At 42.8% G+C, this 16,478-nt stretch overlaps 1 protein-coding gene and 1 long non-coding RNA gene across 6 annotated transcripts in view; both read right to left on the bottom strand.

The window, feature by feature from the left end:
* Nucleotides 1–16,478, bottom strand: part of fgf11a (fibroblast growth factor 11a) — a 93,386-nt gene that overhangs the window by 68,033 nt on the left and 8,875 nt on the right. The window lies entirely within an intron of this gene.
* Nucleotides 5,170–7,441, bottom strand: LOC132475661 (uncharacterized). The gene is made up of 3 exons (XR_009529960.1): nt 7,341–7,441; nt 5,551–5,937; nt 5,170–5,329 (listed from the first exon to the last, which is right to left on the bottom strand). It is a non-coding gene; the product is annotated as an uncharacterized LOC132475661 (long non-coding RNA).

Here is a 16,478-nt window from a genome sequence, read left to right as displayed (position 1 = left end):
ACACTTTATGCCGACCTCTTGATAATGTCCTCCCTATGGGTGTGTGAAGCCCCAAAGCTGCCATAGTAGACCCCCAGCCCCAGCTAGACCCCAGCCCCAGCCAGAGTCCAGATCCAGGGGAACAGGCATATATTCGTGAGTCCTAGCACGTTCAAGGATTCAAATGTTGAAATGGGTGGCAGAGGGCGGGTTGACTGGTAACCGGAAGGTTGCTAGTTCAATCCTCGGCTTGAGGTGTCGAGGTGTCCCTGAGCAAGACACCCAACCCTGACTGCCCCTGATGAGCTGGCTGTCGCCCTGCGTGGTTGGCTCCGCCATTGATGTGTGAATGTGTGAATGAATGGTTGTAAGTCGCTATCGATAAGCGTCAGCAAAAATCCCCTTATGTAAATGCAAATGGGAATGACATTCAATAACAAGTACTTTACATGGTTGTGTTATTACTTTTTTAAATCCCTGGTTTAGGTTATTTAAACGACAGGATAGGATGTGGAAATGGAGATTGAACCCAGTGCCTTTATGTCCTTAAGGCATAGCAATTGCACAACACTACCTCTTAAAACCTTAAACTCCTTCCATCAGTTGATGTAATTCCACTTCCTGTCCCCCCCCCACACTCCCCGCTGCATCCTTCCAACCATCCATCTCTGTTCCCTATCTGCCTCTATCGCTTTCAAGCACACAGAGACATAAGTGGCCCTTATCTCACGCAACCCCTTTCTTCTCCAAGCCGAACGGCAGCAGTCCAGAGCTGCATGGCTACCGCCATTGCACGTTACAGCATTGTTTGGCCACACACAAGAAGTGTTATTGGACTTCATATCCAATTGTCTGATTTGGTAATTACCCAATCTTTGCCATCTCTTAGTTTCATCAATGTATTCATCTTTCATTTTGAGGTCCAGAAAAGAAAACGTAAAAAACGAAATTTGCCCTTAAGGTCTAACATGCAAGGTTACAAATTGAACAAATATATACATTAGTCAAATGAAAACCTTGAGGAAAAACCCAATGACGTCTCCTCTAGTACCAGAGGACATGTCACAGTCAGGGCTGGTATACATCAAACCATGGCAGCCACGCAGGGAATATCAAGTCACCACAAGATGGTGCGTGATTCACCCTACAAAGGGAATGGACTAAATCGACGTTGGTAGCTGATGCACCCTTTACACTCATATGTCTAAATACCCTCACATATCAAACACAATCTTTCGACATTCACATTTATTTTCTTGCGTTTTTCGCACATTTGAATTCCCCTCGATCTCAATACTTGATACTTAAGCACAAAATGTCTGCACTCCACCCATCATGATACAACACTAAACAACTGCACAATCAAACATGTGGAGAAAAACAAAGCCTAGGCATAAGCTCCATAGTTTAGTTAGAATTCACTCAGTGTGGCAGGATATCCCTCAGGCTGTTCTCCACCGGAATAGAGATGTAGCGACACCAGCTGGGTTGAAGCTGTTTCCCTCCTAAACCACTAAACTTTCAGGAGCCCTGACAGGAAGTCAATACCTTTCATGCCGGCTCGGACGCTGCACCGGAGACAACCATGAAGTGAGGACCCAACTGAAAGCAAGCCGATAGACCCAACCAACCACAAACACCACAGCTCCGGTGCTTTAACTCTGTTGGTTTATATTTAATGTGTGAGATTTGTTTCCACATTGACAAAATCATTAGGAGTGTTACGCTAATGAAGCTGTGTGTCTTTGGCTGTTGGTTTTAGGGGCGGCTCGTTAGCTGAACTTGCTTGTGTGCTAACCACATAGAGCCAGATGTCCTTTAGGGGCCACAGGTTCCCGGGGAAAGGACCCAGGGTCCCCTTCCCTGTCCATCCCCACTGCCCTTTCCATACATGAGCATAATGAAATAAAAAGATTCATAATAAATGTACTATATCGATAAAATTATCAATTGACGCAGCTTTGCTGTGGATCTCCACTTCTTTGCCAATGTGATAAAATTATCGTGTCAAACCCAACAGGACGTTTCTAGTCCAGATAACAAACAAAGAACCTCAGAAGAGGCCCATTACTTTGATTGATATTGTATAAAGTACTGCTCCACTCCACAAGATACCACTGCAAGACACTCATCTTTCCTCAATCCCTTACCACTGCCACTCTTCCTCTCTATCTTCCTAATCTCCTACCATTCTCGGCAGCACCCTATTCTCTCTCCCTCCCCCTCCCCACCCACCCTCCACTCTCGATCTCTCGCTGCCTCTCTCTCAGTTAGAGGTCAGACGGTCTGTCCTTATCCTTTCTAATCAAAACATCTTCCAATTCACTTTGAGTCCTGAGAGAGCCGTCGGGTTGAGGGAGGGAGGGAGGGATGGAGGGAGGTGATGGGGGGAGGGGGGAGGGAGGGAGGGGCTACCTTTCATTACACAAATTTCAAAAAAGAGGAATAGAAAAAAGATGAAGATAGCGATGTATTCATTTATCCAAGCCAATTTGACCTGCCCCGTAATTTATTACGACCACCATATTCTTTGCGGTGGTCATCAATTAACTTTTTCGACAGTTATTAACGTGAATATAAGTGTAGGTGCTTTTATCATTCCCACAAAATCGGCAGTGTAGGTTGAGCTGAGGGATTTTTTTAACAAGGGCAGTGTAAATCAAGACATGCTTATGGATGAGAGGTTAAACCAAATGGTAAAAAGCCTGTCCCTTTATGGAGCCAACATGATTCCCTGATAGGACGGTAGACAGTGCCTCTAATGATGTCTGCACAGACACAACGTCAGACACAAAGTGTGATTTATTTGGACAGCCCGCTAGATCTCTCCTCCTGGACCAAGGACAAGAAACCGGCTGATACCGGCACGGCCCTTCGCTGGGGAATCAAATCTCCGTCCTTTTGACTCATTTAATTTCTGACTCAAAAAACCTTTACTAATGCATTACCTCTACACAGATGTCAAGACGTCCCCCCACAGGAATGTAGGCAGCTCAAATGGACCGACATCTTTGGAAACAGTGGCACACAAACATGAGCTTACATAACTTTACATAGCGCAAAGATTTAGTTGGCCTCTTTGTACCAATGCCAAGAAACAGCAAATCTTTCAGCTAAAAGACTGGTGCAGACAAGACAGGCAGACAGAAAGACTTTGTTACAGTTTATTCTACCCTTCACTGTTTACGCCCAACTGTGCTTTACAACTAATTTTCCTTTCAAGCTTTTTTGTACTCTCCCTCTCTCTTGTCCGGTCTCTCGTTCTGTCTCTCTATCTGTCTCCCTACCTTTCCCTCTTCCTTGCTGTGTGCCTGATGGGAAGCTAAAATGGCGGCGTGCCATAAACAATCCATGTTCCCTAGGCCTCCACAGAGCCCTACCCCCGTGATCCAGAGAGGGTGGAAACTCAAGGAGAGCCAACCCAATCTATCCTGGTGCTCTCCTGGCTCTCTCACTCGCACTTTCTCAGCCTTTTTTAACTTTCAAAGTCAAAATCCGATATATGTGTATGGTTCTTAATCACAGTTACCGTGTTTCAAAGGGCTTTACACATTACAGAAGGGCAAGGAAACACTCAAAGCCAGAAATCAGCGTGGGAGGAGGAAGGAACCTTGAGGAGAAAGAGAGAGTCCTCATCTCTAGGGCGTGGGATCTATTTGTTCTGCCAATCAGTATCTATACAACCCAGTCTCACGGAAATACGTGACACTGTCACGTCACGTCATTTAATCTATTCATTCATGATCTGGGACACGTAATTTCATTTCACAAATTTCAACTCATTCTAAAAAGAAGAGATGAAGCAGCTACCTTTTTTTCCGTCGCGGTTTGCCTACAGAGCAGCGCACCTGCATTAAATACATCCGTGAATTGTCACAATTTCTCAGAATCAAAGGTGAAAGTAGAAACGGGTGGCGAAAAGTTGTCATATTGTTAGAAATTTGTGCTTTTTGGCACGAAGAAGTTGAAATTACGTGTCCCAGATCACGAATGAATAGATTAAATGACGTGACAGTGTCACGTATTTCCCTGAGATTGGGTTGAACTATAATGGTTGTAACAATACCAACTATTAAACATTCGTAAAACTGCACGTTTTTTTGTTAAATAAATGTTTCATGTAATTTGGTCTGTGCTATTAGTGTGACGTGAAGAATGAAGGTCTAGTTGGGATGATTAAGAAGTTGCAGTTATCTGCCACTAAGGAATGGACTAGAACAGTGGTTCCCAATCTAAGACTTTAGGTGTTGGCCTAAATTGTCATCAAGACCTTTCACGGACAACCTCATATGATAACGGTTACATTTTTTTATGAATACACATGCAGTGGCTGATCAAAGAGTACCCATATACATATTTAGAACTTAAAGAAGGCCGTGGTCAGTAGGGTCAAGTCAGCAAAGCTGCTTATGATCCCACACAAACTAGCACATGACATCATTGGAAAAATCATTGAAAAATAAAAACCCATGCAGTAACCACACGTACCAGTAATGCCCCCAATTCCACCCACCCATTTCAGCCACAGGTTGAAAAACACTAGACTAGAAGACATTTACAAAAAGCCTTTTGCTGCGTTCGATTATAACTCAGCGATCATAAATTTCCACTTCCCCCTTTGAAAAATAGTAGCTAGGAACTAATAGTAATAGTTGTGTTATGAATATGAATTCATAACACAATTTTGGCACATTTTTGATTTTGAAACTCGTAGCTTTCAGACATCAGCATACCAAAACAGATAGTTAAACTCAACATTTAAACCTTAATGTTATTAGTTGTTTTAAAAGTAAGTTTATAAAGCTAGCTAATATGTTAGCTAGCACAAAGATTAGCCTGAACATCCTTGTTTTTCATACTTTGTATCTCGATGCATCGGAGATAACGTGTTTCCCACTTTCGCCCTCTGAACTTTGACAATTAAAGAACAATTCTGGTGTAAAATGGATTTGGGACATGTTTTGTATGATAACGAGTTGGAACGTTCGTTTTGGAGCACAAAAACACATATAGACGCATTCTTCAGTTGGCTGTTTTTAGCCGATTCTATCAAAACGCTATGAACTTGGAACGATTGTTTTATGATAAAAACTAAATCGCTATTTTAAACCACTTAAAAGGATAAAAGTAGCCCGATACTTCTTTGGAAGTATAATAAGGGTCTTAACAATGTTGGGGTAGTTACTCAAAAAAAGTAATTAGTTACTTATTACTAGTTACTTCTGTAAATTGTAATGAGATTACTTTACTAGTTACTGTATTTGAAAAGTAACTTCACTACTTATTACTTTACAATCCCGTTTCTTAATTTACTGTAGATACATGGGCAAACATCATAGCCCTATCATCACTTAGTGTTTATTGTGTAAATCTATGCAAAATAGCATATAAAACCATATGAAAGGCAAGGCAAGGCAACTTTATTTATATAGCAATTTTCATACACAAGGCAGACTCAAAGTGCTTCACATATAAACATTGTCATACAATAAAATTAATTAATAGAAAAGATGAAAGAACGATATTCCTGTCTGCACAAATAAATGCCTCACTGTAAAATCCACAAACAACAGGTTAATGTAGCCTAGGTTATGGTGAGGTCAATCAGTAGCAACACACAAGATTCAAAACACAGGCTTTGGGAAACATGAGAACAAAAATTAAGTGGTCAATGAAAAATATAAAAAGGTCACTTTATCCCATATAATTAAAACAGAAATGCACTTAAGCGGCGGTGGCACATGCTGTTACTTTATGTGGTCCGAAGGCTGAATGAACCTGATCTATTTCACAAGCTATGACATCGTAAGTGTGTCTTCCTCACACCCTCTTGCAGGCAAGAGCAGCCTTCTCAAGTTTTAAAGTAATGCTGTCTATCCAGTGCAGCGTCATTCCTAAGTAACTTTTGTTGTTGGCGGACCAAATGTCCGCGGTGGTGGACACATGATCCAGGGAGGACTCCAAAAATATTTTGAGCTTCGATTCCGTGTCGGCATAAAGGTGCGGCCACACCAGACGCGTAGCTCGCGTAATTTTTACGCGAGATACGTGCGTAAAATGTTGCTTGACCATTTTGTGTCAAAAATGGTCGCATACGCCCCATACGCGCCTACGTCACTCGCCTAGATGAGTCCATGTCCATGCAAGTGAACGGAGCGTTCCCTCTTCGTCATAACTATCAAACCAAACATCCTTCACATTCACCGAGCGAACATTACGAAAGTAAAATGCACATTTCTCGCTAAAAATGTTTCCATACACGCATTTAATGGCGTAACTATGTTACTATTTCCACCCAGAATAAAGATAGTTGTCGGCCGTGGCTGCGCTGGAGTCCGAGGTAGGAAACCCAAACGCCGCCGTGTTTTGGTGATAGAGTTTAGATCGGGTTAGATTAAATAATCTCGGATATAAATAACAATAATCGGGTTAAATAACTTCACATGGTGTGTCTGGTGTGTTTCCAGCATTCGTAGTGTTGATCAGCAGATATATAGTCCGCCAAGACGTTGAGGTTGCTTAGTAACCAGAGACTCTGTCCATGCAAGTGAACGGAGCGTTCCCTCTTCGTCATAACTATCAAACCAAACATCCTTCACATTCACCGAGCGAACATTATGAAAGTAAAATGCACATTTCTCGCTAGAAATGTTTCCATAAAAGCATTTAATGGCGTAACTATGTTACTATTTCCACACAGAATAAAGAAAGATGTCGGCCGTATGCTTCTGTCCAAGCTCACTACTCTCTGCCAGTGACGTCGGGTCAAGCTCAACGCTGATTGGGCAACACGGCTAATCGTCATGCGTATGAGCGTAAAAAGTTCAATTTTTTGAACTCTTGAAATGTACGCGCTTTACGCGCGTATAGCACGTAAATATACGCGCCTCATACTACACATGAGGCGCGTAAAATGTTGCTTACACGCGTATTACGCGTGAAACGCGTAATACGCGCGTAAACCAATGGTTCCCTATGGAAAAAATGGCGATTTCATACGCGAAGTACGCGAGATACGCGTCTGGTGTGGCCGCACCTTAACACTTGTTCAGATAATGGGAAAATGTCTTCCTATCGGATGTTGGCTTGCGAGTCGCGAGTCGCGCCCACCCATTTTATCCAGTATTTTTCTAAATCTGGGCGATTCAATGGTCGACAGGGGAAGCATGTCTTCTACAATGAATCCTGCAACCAGCCGGTCTTTCTGTGTCACCTGCTTCTGCGCTCCAACACTTGAACACTCCTTCGCACAAGCAGCTACGTCACTCAAATCGATCACTATGGCAACGTGCCGAGGCAAGCAGGTGCTTCAGACACAGAGGTAGCACGCATGCACGCACCACAACAGATCAGAACTTTACACGCAGGCAAACACAGCTTGGGTAACGCAGGAAAGCGCGTTACTATAGTCTAGTAAAGTAGTGTAGTTACCGATATTTTAAATGTAATGCGTTACTTTACTTCGCTACCCAAAAAAGTTATATCGTTACCCCAACACTGGGTCTTAACATATAAAACGAGGCATTGATAACTTTGTAAGTGTACAGATTGTTTATTAAAAAGGACATTTTATACACACAATACCATCAGTAGATCACCTGTCTACGCAACATTTTTTCAAGACTAAATAGGTAGATTGACGAACACAGAGATTGTGACATCCGTTAGCAACACGCAAGCTCTGTGTTCACACAGACGGCCCTCTACACATCCATACACACTGGTCACACTTGGCCATGACATGGAAGAGTATGGTAAGAGACACTTCGACCCAACAAAAAAAAACATTTGAAAAGTTCACAAACTGGTTGCAAGGAAGTGGCCAAAGCATAGGAGTTTTTCCTTTTCCGCTTTCTCTAAATCACAGTCTTATTTTGGTTTCAGTGACAAAATAGCATAGGCTAATATGTTAAAGATCATTTTATACCTGTTACCACAGAAAAAACAACAACAATATTAAGCTTGATAATAATGTACGTACTATTTCGAAACAGAACGAAATGATCCATGCTGCTTTGTTAATATCTGTCTCACTTGCCTGCAGCTTTCTTGTGGCATTAATCTAGAAATCATATCAATATTTTCTATACTGTAAATGGATTGAATATTTTATGCATAACATGTTAAATATCTGACAAGCTGCTATGGTATTCAGAGAGAGAGAGAGAGAGAGAGAGAGAGAGAGAGAGAGAGAGAGAGAGAGAGAGAGAGAGAGAGAGAGAGAGAGAGAGAGAGAGAGAGAGAGAGAGAGAGAGAGAGAGAGAGAGAGAGAGAGAGAGAGACCTCGAGACCTCGAGACCTCGAGACCTCGGTGAAGGGTTAGGGAATACGTGAACAAAGATTTGAAATCGTAAGGCATCCGTCAGTCAAAACAATTCTGATTGGCATAGCGAGAAAGTTTATATTGCGGCAATTTTATTTTTTTAACAAAACCTAAAGCTTAACATGTAAGCAATGACAAAGGGAAATGGAAAAGCTTGTGACTTGCAAATCAATTCAGCAGATCTTTTTTCAGTGATATGAGTAAATCTACATCTCAAGGTTACTGCAAAACTCTGCATTCAGTTTCCCCCCACCCAGCTAGTGTTGGATCAGAGATGGCTGCGAGGTGACAAGGCTGATGCCATTTATTAGCAGATGGGACACACTCATATACTACACAGCCCTGAACAATTTAGTATAGTTTAAGAGTAAGTGAATCCCCTGTTTCATCTTTAATTCGAACACTATGAGATTTAGGACGACGCGTTTTGGGCTGAAGGACTAGTAGGCTACTGACGAGGGCGTGTTATCACCATGGTAAAGAACCGTGGCAACTTTGTGTTACTTGTTTTAGTACGGTTGTTGTCTAACCTGACGTTATATTGACCGAAGCTCGATATCAAATGAGCCACACACCCTTAACTTGACTCTCGCAAGATGAATTTCGTTCCACCTAAACAACCCTGTGATGCTGATGAGAGCGACACAGCTGTTCTCTGATGTTCTTTTAAATAAAGAATACTCGCTGGATTGGACAACACGGATTAAATAGCAGCATCAATGTTAACGCTTGCTTCCTCGATGTGAGCCGCCGTTGTTGTCTGAATCAAAACATGCGCTTCTCCGCCGCGTCACATCTATACTAATCCCGCCCGGCGGTCCTGATCGGCTCTACCATTGAGTCTGGTCCCCAAATCCCGCCCAACGGGAGCGCTCCCAGATGGATGACCGAAATTCATCTGGCGAGAGTCAGGTTAACACACCCTGGCGTTATCCGAGAAGCTTAACCCTCTCTCGGACGCGGCCATCAACATCCCGCCTCACAGACAGAGCTCCACACATCAATACACACCTTTTTCCTTGGCAGAAACGTTGAGGTGCCTTGGAAATTACATTTCAATGTCCTGCAAAAAGAACGCTAACGGTGTTCGAAGCAGAGTGGATAGTTCACAGACTGGTTGGCATGTTTTCTCTAAATTACGGGCTTATTTTAAGACAAAAATTCAAAGATTGCTATTTTGAAGATCATATAAGACATATTACCACATTTAAATAAACAAAAAGTTTTCGCAATTTTGCCATGTGTGGACAATACACAAAAACAAGAAAATCCCCATTAAAAAAAGGGTTACGAGAACTATTGACATTCCGTGGGGTGTCTGCTTCTTTGACAGATTCCTGCTGCTCTACGAATTCCGACAAATTAAATAGCGCAGGTTGTGAGCGCGGGTTTGTGAATGTTTTCCAGGAAATAAGGAAATCATTTCACCCCATTCTCTGCACCTTCTCTCGCTCTTTAGCAATGGTCTCTTTAAAAGGAGGTCTCAGGTAAACACATCAAGCCCCTCAGTTGATCTGCAGCCAGAAAAGTTATCATGTGTTTATATTTGTGTGTGTGTGTGTGTGTGTGTGTATGTGGGTGCGAGCGTACGCAGTGTTAGGGTTGTGTACTGTGTTGGGAGATTGATGTCGCATTACAGTGAAGGACTTGTCATGCACCTGTGTTCTGCAGAGGAGTATGTGTGCGCGCACACACACACACACACACACACACACACACACACACACACACACACACACACACACACACACACACACACACACACACACACACACACACACAGTATATATGTTTATATGAATATGTTTTGAAAATGTATACGATGTCCCTAAAGGGACAAACATGTGACCCATCACGCCAAATACGCCCTTGACTTTCTGTCTATGCGGTAACGTGCTTCCAAGTACATACACAATAACAAACAGCTTTTTAAGAATGTTCCTAGGTAACAGACAGCCACAGCAGAAGTGAACTATATTCAGTTTTTCTTTTTAATAAATGACTAAAATGGAAGCTTAATGTTGGTCATTTAAGTGAAGTCAGAATGAAGTGATGTTCATGGAGATGGATGGAATTTGAAAGCTTGGCCCTCAATCCTATTGCATCATTGTTATCTGTGTATTACTGCAATTGCTTGATTAATGAATGGATATTGTTCTCTTGTACATTGTAAGGTATATGCATCTTCTAATGATCTGCAAATTATATTTCACTTTGAAGCCTAGCAGAATTGATTGGTTGGAAGGGACTGCAACAGGAATAGATTGTTGTGTGTTAATGATTTATATCATAAACAAATACATTATACACTCTACAATGTACGGCTGACTGATTGGAATATGGCCTGAACTTGGACTATGGCCAATAATGCAGATACTTTGTTTATTTTACTCATATTTATTATTTATTTTACATTCATTCATGTCTATTTTTTTACATTCATTTTGTTATATATTCCCTCATAGTTAACTAACAGGATGACCAACCTCATTAAGCTTGTTAACCAACAACCTACCTGCCTTGAACTAGCTAGCTAATTAACAGCCTAGATTTATTCAGATAGCTAACCTTTGACTCATCAACAATAGCTAGCTACCTTAAAACTGAACTTAGCCTAACTTACCTACCTCGCTAACGCTCTAGCTATTATCCCATCGGCCTCCCTGAGCAGACCTCCCTCCCTCTCTTCCCTTCTTTCCATTCATGCCGGTCTGTTCCCTGTGCTGTTATTGTGATATGCTGCACGTAGTGGACACGCTCCCCTCCGCACACAAACCATGCGGCAAATTGATCATATATAAAATGCTAATGTGCGATTTACTGTCCCTGGCATTTTAATAATTGTGATTACGACACTGTTGTTGATGGCAAAAACACAAGACAGGAATGCTCTGTTTACTAAGTATGCATAAATACACACACACACACGCACACACGCACACGCACACACAGAGTCTGAGCTTGGTGACATTGAACGAAGCATGGATACTAGAAAAACGTTGGTGGTGCTGGTGGTGGTGGTGGAGGTGGTGCTGGTGGTGGTGGAGGAGGTGCTGGTGGAGGTGGTGCTCGTGGTGGGGGAGGGGTTCCTACAAAGATGCTGACTGGGCGGTCGTTGGCCATTTGTCACAGCGGGGCGTCCTGTGCTCTGCGTACTACGACAGCAGCATGGTAATTATCTGATGGAAAGTAAGACGTCTCAGACCGGACGGCTAATGTATGCATAAGTGCACAGATCACTTTTGACATTTAAACGTCGGAGCCTGTGTGTGTGATTGTCAGCTGGCGTTGTGTGATTGGATACTTTTCTGGTTAGTCCCTCCCCCTTGAGGTGTGCTGGCTCGTCACAACCTGTTGCTTACCATGCCTACCAATGTCTGTGACAACGCACGCACGCACGCACGCACGCCGGACGCACGCACGCACGCACGCACGCACACACACAAACTGCTCACTCACTGTTTTCACTTTCCCTTTCAGTCATGATGTCTGGTCTCAAGTATTGTCACGGCACAAAATGCTCACAAAAGGGAAATATCTTCAAACATTCTCATGTGAAAACAGCAGTGAAGCAAACACTAAATACTCTGAAAGATTATATTTGATATTTGATTGGCTAATGATGAGTTATACCCCCTTCCCCAAATTGTTCTCTATCTTGCAAATAACAAACAAAGGAGAGAGAGAGAGAGACAGAGACAGAGAGAGAGAGAGAGAGAGAGAGAGAGAGAGAGAGAGAGAGAGAGAGAGACTTCACACATCAATCACCCCGACAGAAGCCGCTGGCGAGAGCCATCATTGATCATTAGATTGGGCCAAATGTTGCCATCTTGCAACCGTTCATCCTGGGAATCATTTCATACACAACATCTGGTGCGTGGGCACACACAGAGAAGAGAGGACGGAGCATACAAACCCAAACGGTAACCAACCGGACGGCGACTACTAGAAAGGGATGTGGAGCAGAGTGCTCTGATGTCCTCTTTGTTACAGTGCTGATAACCTGATGTAGGTTAAAGGAGCCCTATTCTACCGCCAGGTGTATGATGGATGGCCCAGCATACCAGCCCACCCAGTGGACTGTGCCAACTGGCAGATGATCTGTCCATAATATTTCAGTGGACACTCCCCCACTTGTGATGTCACTAACGGACGGCTTTCAAAGTAGCTTTTAATGGCTAATCATCGTCACATCAAATTACAAATGACATAGAGGCCCTTTGTAAAGGGTAGTGTTAACACGAATAGGCTGGCAATGGCGTCCCGCGATACAATAAAAACTCGCTCAAAGAATCGTTAACATCAAAAACAGAAGCGAGAGGAACTTCTTTTTTTTTTTACTGGTGTAACTGGCTGGGGCAGTTCTCTCTTTGGTCCGGAGCCACACAGCCAGACCAACTGCCGACCAGCCAGGGACAATACAGCCATCTTGGCTCCCAACTGTCTGATTGTGGACTCAGTGCCATCAGCATCAGGTGCATGTAGTTTAGTTAATTACTGGAAGGGTTGGAGTCATTCCAATCAGTGGCTTTTGTTTGCCCCTTGGCTGATTCAGGCCACGTTTATACGTAGCAGGGTATTTATAGAAACAAATATTTCCCCCCCTCCGTTTTCAAAAATAACGAAAACGATCGTTTTCAAAAAAGTTGTCGTTTACATCAAAACGCATAAATACGCCGTTGGGACATTATAACTATGCCAAACCTATGGGCGGCAGTGTAGGGAGAAGGATAAAGCCATGCAAGCCAATCAGAATCCTCAGAATCAACAACAACGAATAACATGAGCGTCTTTCTGTAAAAAACGAACTGTAAACATAGGGCGCTCATATGACGTTAAGCATTTCCTGGCGCATAATGTGACGTTTCAGAACCTAAAACCCCGTTTCTACCCGTTGACACGACGACACGTAACCGGCGTTTTCAGAAATGTCCACTTTGGCCGGAGTTTTTAGAAATGATCGTTTTCTGTGACAAAAACAGCGTTTTCGTGTAAATGAGAGGCCAAACCGTGTGAAAATATCTGCGTTTTCCCTTGGTGTAAACGGGGCCTGAGTGTTTTTTTTATTATATATAAATAGTTGACTGTACTGCGCTTTGTTACTGGATGATGCTTTGTCTTGTAAGAGGGGAACGTGACAGTATAATGTTTAACATTTGTTGAAATGTCGATGCATTCCAACCACAGGGACAGGGCAAATATTGTGGCCGGCTGATTGGCGGAACCTCAGCAACACAGGCCACGCACACAAACACACACGGACACGGACACACACACACACACACACACACGCGTGCACAGGCACACACACACACACACACACACACACACACATACACACACATACACACACACACACACACACACACACACACACACACACACACACACAGCCACCGCCCGTCTCTTGGCCTGAGCTGAGCATTTCATTCGCTTTAGTTGATTCACAATCGCAGAAGTGCACTATTAGTATGTTGTGATACGCAGCTCGTAGTAGTAGAGTTATGAGGTTTGTAATATAATAATGAATTAAAATGTACTTTTTGTCTTCATGCCTAATATATACCTAGATACAAGCCGATGTCCTTGATAAGATGACGGGAGGGAGGGGGGTGTAGGGGTCTAAAGAGGCGTCGGTGTGGGGTCAGGGTGGAGGCAACGTCTGGTGGGATTGTTGATTGGTGGTTGTGTGGCGGTTAATTGTCGTTGCTTGGTGTATGTGTGTGCGTGTGTGAGAATCCACTCTGCAAACATTATTGATAAATCGTTGGGCTTTAATGAGAGCGGCTGATGAGGACCAATGAATCACACCACAACATGAGCAGCACAACCACACACACGCACACAGACACACACACAGACACACACACAAGCGCAAACACAGGCAAACACAGACACACACAAACACGCAAACACAGGCACACACAGACACACACACACAGACACACACACACACACACACATACACACCTACACACATACACAAACACACGCACACACACACACACACGCAAACGCAGACACACACGCAAACACAGACACTTACTCACACGCACAAAGAGAAACACACACACAAACACAGACACACACACACGCAAACACACACACACACACACGCACGCAAACACAGACACACACACACTCAAACACACACACGCAAACACAGACACACAAACACAGACCCACACACAAAACATACTGTAGTAGCATACACACAAACAAAGCAGGACCAAATATATTCAGTGACTGTACAGAGTGGATGCACAAAACCACGGAGGAATTTATATCGCCATGTAAACAAACACAAACACACACACACAGTCCCTTGGTGAGGTGCGTGTGCTGTCATTCTGTCATGTTTATCTCAGAAGGATACAAACAAGACACCAGGGGATTATTGGAGAGTAAGCTATAGAGTAGACATGTGCGACTAGGCTCAGCAGGACTTTCAGTTCACAAATCTTTAGATAGGCACTCTATGAATGTTATTATTTCTTTTTTGTATGTTTCGTTTTACGTTTGTTTACCATCTAAAGGAGAAGACTGAGGCTCCGACACAACCACACTTAACACTACACTTCACACTTTACTACACCTCATAACTTATTACTTATTACCACTATCTTAGTTTATCTTATTATTCATTTATTTTATTTTATTATTATTTATTATATTGTGATATATTCTGCTACTTATTTTGGCTTTTTTTTAATTTATTTTTTACATATTTCCTTCCTAATACCCTCAGTCATTACAAAGCTTCTCAAATGCTGTTGCTATCCAAACATTCCTGAAATGACTACAAATGACTGGACCATCCGATCTAATCATTTATTCATGGTAATGGCAAAATTTGGGTTTGGTCCATCTTTCATTGCATGGTTTAAATCGTAAAAAAATGTATACCCCCGCCTCGGTGCGCACAAACTCAATCAGATTGTATTATTTTGTATTGCACAGAGGGACTTGGCAGGAATTCTGCCTTTCACAATTTGTGTTGAATGAATGATAACTTTTAAGTAGCTCTTTTATTGACCAAGTAATGCAGTAGCGTCCACACAAGTTACATTTTCTCAAGCATTTCTCAAGTTCCAGCGCAGCGGTGCTTTTTGCTAGCCTGGTCCTACCAGACTCTCGTACTTCATTTAATTTGCACAGAGCGTCTGGACCTACTCATTGGACAAACAATAACTCACATGAAGGCGGTTGTCTGTTGAAGTTTAAAACAATAAGTAAACTATCTGGCATATCGTTTTCACCTCAAAATACAAACTTTTGTTTCGTATTGGTAAAACTGGCGATGTCCTGGCAGATCCTCGATTAGGTTACTAAGTTTCGTTGCTAGAGAACGTTGTTCTTGCCCGCCAGCCAGTCGTCGTGACGTCACATGCAAAGTATGAATTCAGGGAAAAATTTTCACTTCAAGGCAAACATTGTTCCTCCTGTCAGTGGACGACCACCTGTTGCCTCCATCCCACATTGACACCGCTTTCAAAGCATGGCATGTTCTTTGGTTAATTTGAAATACTGCAGAAATATCATGATATTCCTACAAACCATTTTTTCTAATATTTCCAGGTGTTAGTTTTATAAAGTTTTGGTAAGCTGCACTTTCCATTTTCTACCGCCTACAAATTCAATGGATGTAATACTGAAATTGGACCCTTCTGGGAAAGGGAGGCTTTGTAAAACGTGTAAAAAGCATACAATACATCAGCGCCCCCACTCGTTGGATTTTGCTAAGCTGGCAAGGGAAGTCGGACTTGGACGTTTTACTCTCTGATGAGACATGGCAAGGTATTTTAAAACGTAGACATACCACCTCTTTCTGCATAAGACACAGTCTCCTCCAATTCAAAGTCTTACATCGATGGCACTATTCAAATGAGAAATTGGCCAAAATACTGTATACTCTGGCGACAACCCTGAGTGGCAGAGGTATCGGCAGAGTCCGCGAGGTCCCAGGCTGTGCACTTAACCAGGTAACTTTCAGGTGAGGAGTTTTGAAGTAATCTCCTACATTTGCTGTGCGGCAGTAGATCCTAGCCCCATCATTGCTGTCTTTGGGCTGTCTCTGTCTGAAGATAAACCTACTGTATAGGCAAACGCCACGGCATTTGTTACGCTGCTGTCCCGGAGGCTAATTATTTTGCAATGGAAGTCGGTGAAGCCACAT

Source organism: Gadus macrocephalus, chromosome 17 (genome assembly GCF_031168955.1).
Source record: "Gadus macrocephalus chromosome 17, ASM3116895v1".
Lineage (NCBI taxonomy): Eukaryota > Metazoa > Chordata > Actinopteri > Gadiformes > Gadidae > Gadus > Gadus macrocephalus.
Note: the sequence above shows the minus strand (reverse complement) of the source record. Positions and strands in the feature narration are given on the sequence as shown.